Raw genomic sequence first — 4,386 nt, forward strand, 5'->3', positions numbered from 1 at the left:
TATCGACGCATGGAACAGCGGTAGATTTCTTCCTCTGGTTCATATCTAGAAAAAAAAAAATAATAGTTATATTAATTAGGAATATTTTAATCCTATATAAACAGAAACACACACACATCAGAATCTAAAACACTATATTATTCAAATTTAAAGGTAATATGCAGGAAACTATAGAGGCTTTTTAATCATTGACTTTTCAATTAAAAATTATGAGCATTTTAAAACAAAATTCAAAACTATAATATCAATAAAAGTCTCAGAGATGCTCTAGACAATCTTACTATTAAATTGTATAATAGGTACCTAAATCCACTATAAGTTTTAAAATAATTGATTAAATGTATTATTTGGAACGTACATTTTGCTATGTTGTACATTTATAACAAAGAGCAAACACATAATGGGGAATGGAGTTCTCTTAACAAAATTATAATAAGAAGGTACTTACCAATTATTGGTGTCCACTTTGTCCAGGATGGCCATTATTTAGAAGTAAAGTGTTCATTCCACTGAACTCTCTAGACAAAACATAAAAATTCAGATATTTTAAGATAAAAATATTTTTTTTATATACAATACAATATTCAAACACATAATATTTATAATTATAGGGACTATTGGTGTAACATAATGCATTTGAGCAAATAGTATAATAATATTGTTATGTTTAGTTGGTTGTTCATAGTATGCTGCAATATACCAACAAAATTATCGATGAATTTTGAGTCTTATGTTAACAGACTTGGAATCATTTGTGAATTGCTTTATCATTATTAAAAATGTTTTATATATATTTACAAAAATTTTATGACACGTTTTTTATCTTGAAATGTCAATGTACAACTATTGTAAAATTATGTTAAATAGTCTTTATCTAATAGTTAATAATTATTAATATCTTACCTATTACCATTTAACATAGCACTAAAGTTTCGTACACTTATAGTTCTAGGTATTGAACTAGAAAAACAAACATTGTGATTAAAATATTGTAAATTTAGACATAATATAAATTTCATATGTAATAAAATAATGTGTTTCTTACGATGGTAAAATGTCATAGTTTATTCCTGGAATGGTATATGTGCTTTTATGAATGTCAAAATCATCAAAAGAATGGTAAAAATGCATAAAATTCTTTCTACATATTGATCAAGTGGGTTCAGACTAAATAACAAAAATATAAAACATAACTTTTGTGATAAGACACAAACTATTCAACATGTTTCTAATTAGTTATAATCAAATTAATTCTTATATTATCTGCATAAATCAATATAATTAGATTTTTTTCAGTTGTACTAAATAAATACTTCAGACAACAAGTAAAACGACATTTTTTATATAATATGATATGGTTACGTTTAACAACTAATAACTATTATGTTTTATCTAAACTTACATTTGGGCGTAGTAATAAACATTCTTTTGACCACTGTTGTAAACAATTTAGGGTGGCCCTTATTTATGAACTTTCAAATTTTTAATTTCTCACCCTTCCAATTTTTTTGTAAGTTCCTTTATCTAAATCTAACATGATTTGTTTCATATAAGACCGTCTTCCTGGTTTTCTTTCAATTTTCAAATATTTTTAACTATTTATGTCTATAATACTAGACACTGCAAAATATAGGAAGAACATACTTGCTTAGATGCTCAAGACAGTTCGGCTCTTATGTCTTTTAATAAAAATCCATATATTCCATCATTGTCTGCACCATGTTGAATGGACCTTGATGATAATAGCTGAAAACAAGTTTATAGTTATATTTTACTAATAATATATTAATGCTTATTAAATCCACTTACAATACAAAAATGATGAATAACAACATCATCCAATTTGAATAGTGGGCCATATAGCTGTTCACTTATCTCCTTACGTCTACACAACATACATGATTTCTTATCCCTTAAACTGAGCTCTACCTTCACAGGTCTGGGTGTGTGGGTTGACGAGCTGTTGGCTTCAACGCATTACCTGTTAAAATTATAACATTTCATTAAAATTCCGTTTTAAAAATGAACAATAGTTGTTATATTTTAGATAAGTAAATCAACATTTTCAAGCATTTGATTATGCAACTGTTGCACATTATCTATTTAGAGTAATCATTTTTCATCACCTTTTTTTTTAAATTGGTGTGACAGAAAACTTATTTTCTAAACAGATAAGAATACAACACCTTGTATATAAGCCTCAAGTATAACTTAAAAATACTTCAAGGGCCATGATAAACATTTGAGTTATTGAGGCTCTACTGTATCTAAGAAAATCATGCAGATTTATTTACTTCATTAAATGCCCTTAAATTTATCTTTCAAAAGTTCATTAAATGGAAAGTTAAATAACCTATGTACAAGGTAATGTAAAGTATCTATACTCCATTCATAATAAGAAACAATCGGCAGCAACCAGTTTTAGTCGGGCAACACTTGTAAAATGTATACCATCTGGATACTGCAGAGTGCAGGACAGAAGCAACCTATGACAAACATCAACAGCCCTATCTACACAGGAAAGCTTAAACAACCAATACCTCATAGGCATAATATGTCAAGCCCGTATCATTGTCAACTGTATAAACTTATCGTAATTTTGTGACAATTTTGTTTTTAAACTTTGGCAGTTTCTATTCAAAAAACTAACAAACAATCAAGTAGTGATTAAAGAATAATAATCCTTTTATTTAATATTGAATTTTTGGAGAACACAATTAAACAACTTGGAAAATAAAAAATAACCTTATTTTATAGTTTAGGAATTTAGAACTGAAAGTACTTAGTACAAACACAAAAAAGTATAAATAGGTAACAAAAAGTTATATACACAATAAAAAAAAATAGGTAAACAATGTCTGTTAGTTAACCATTGTTAGGCTAAAACTTCATAAAAATAATTAAATAGCAATAATACAAAAAAAAACTAAAACTAATAAAACAAAAGATTAAAGATGTTAATTCCTTACAAAATTATTTTTATCTATACGATATGTATACATTTTATCGGATCGTAATCTCCGATTTCTTTGTGTAAATCATTGTATCTACCCCATTGCTCTATATTATCGAAATATCGACGCATGGAACAGCGGTAGATTTCTTCCTCTGGTTCATATCTAGAAAAAAAAAAATAATAGTTATATTAATTAGGAATATTTTAATCCTATATAAACAGAAACACACACACATCAGAATCTAAAACACTATATTATTCAAATTTAAAGGTAATATGCAGGAAACTATAGAGGCTTTTTAATCATTGACTTTTCAATTAAAAATTATGAGCATTTTAAAACAAAATTCAAAACTATAATATCAATAAAAGTCTCAGAGATGCTCTAGACAATCTTACTATTAAATTGTATAATAGGTACCTAAATCCACTATAAGTTTTAAAATAATTGATTAAATGTATTATTTGGAACGTACATTTTGCTATGTTGTACATTTATAACAAAGAGCAAACACATAATGGGGAATGGAGTTCTCTTAACAAAATTATAATAAGAAGGTACTTACCAATTATTGGTGTCCACTTTGTCCAGGATGGCCATTATTTAGAAGTAAAGTGTTCATTCCACTGAACTCTCTAGACAAAACATAAAAATTCAGATATTTTAAGATAAAAATATTTTTTTTATATACAATACAATATTCAAACACATAATATTTATAATTATAGGGACTATTGGTGTAACATAATGCATTTGAGCAAATAGTATAATAATATTGTTATGTTTAGTTGGTTGTTCATAGTATGCTGCAATATACCAACAAAATTATCGATGAATTTTGAGTCTTATGTTAACAGACTTGGAATCATTTGTGAATTGCTTTATCATTATTAAAAATGTTTTATATATATTTACAAAAATTTTATGACACGTTTTTTATCTTGAAATGTCAATGTACAACTATTGTAAAATTATGTTAAATAGTCTTTATCTAATAGTTAATAATTATTAATATCTTACCTATTACCATTTAACATAGCACTAAAGTTTCGTACACTTATAGTTCTAGGTATTGAACTAGAAAAACAAACATTGTGATTAAAATATTGTAAATTTAGACATAATATAAATTTCATATGTAATAAAATAATGTGTTTCTTACGATGGTAAAATGTCATAGTTTATTCCTGGAATGGTATATGTGCTTTTATGAATGTCAAAATCATCAAAAGAATGGTAAAAATGCATAAAATTCTTTCTACATATTGATCAAGTGGGTTCAGACTAAATAACAAAAATATAAAACATAACTTTTGTGATAAGACACAAACTATTCAACATGTTTCTAATTAGTTATAATCAAATTAATTCTTATATTATCTGCATAAATCAATATAATTAGATTTTTTTCAGTTGTACTAAATAAATA

This window comes from Metopolophium dirhodum, chromosome 1 (assembly GCF_019925205.1).
Source record: "Metopolophium dirhodum isolate CAU chromosome 1, ASM1992520v1, whole genome shotgun sequence".
NCBI lineage: Eukaryota > Metazoa > Arthropoda > Insecta > Hemiptera > Aphididae > Metopolophium > Metopolophium dirhodum.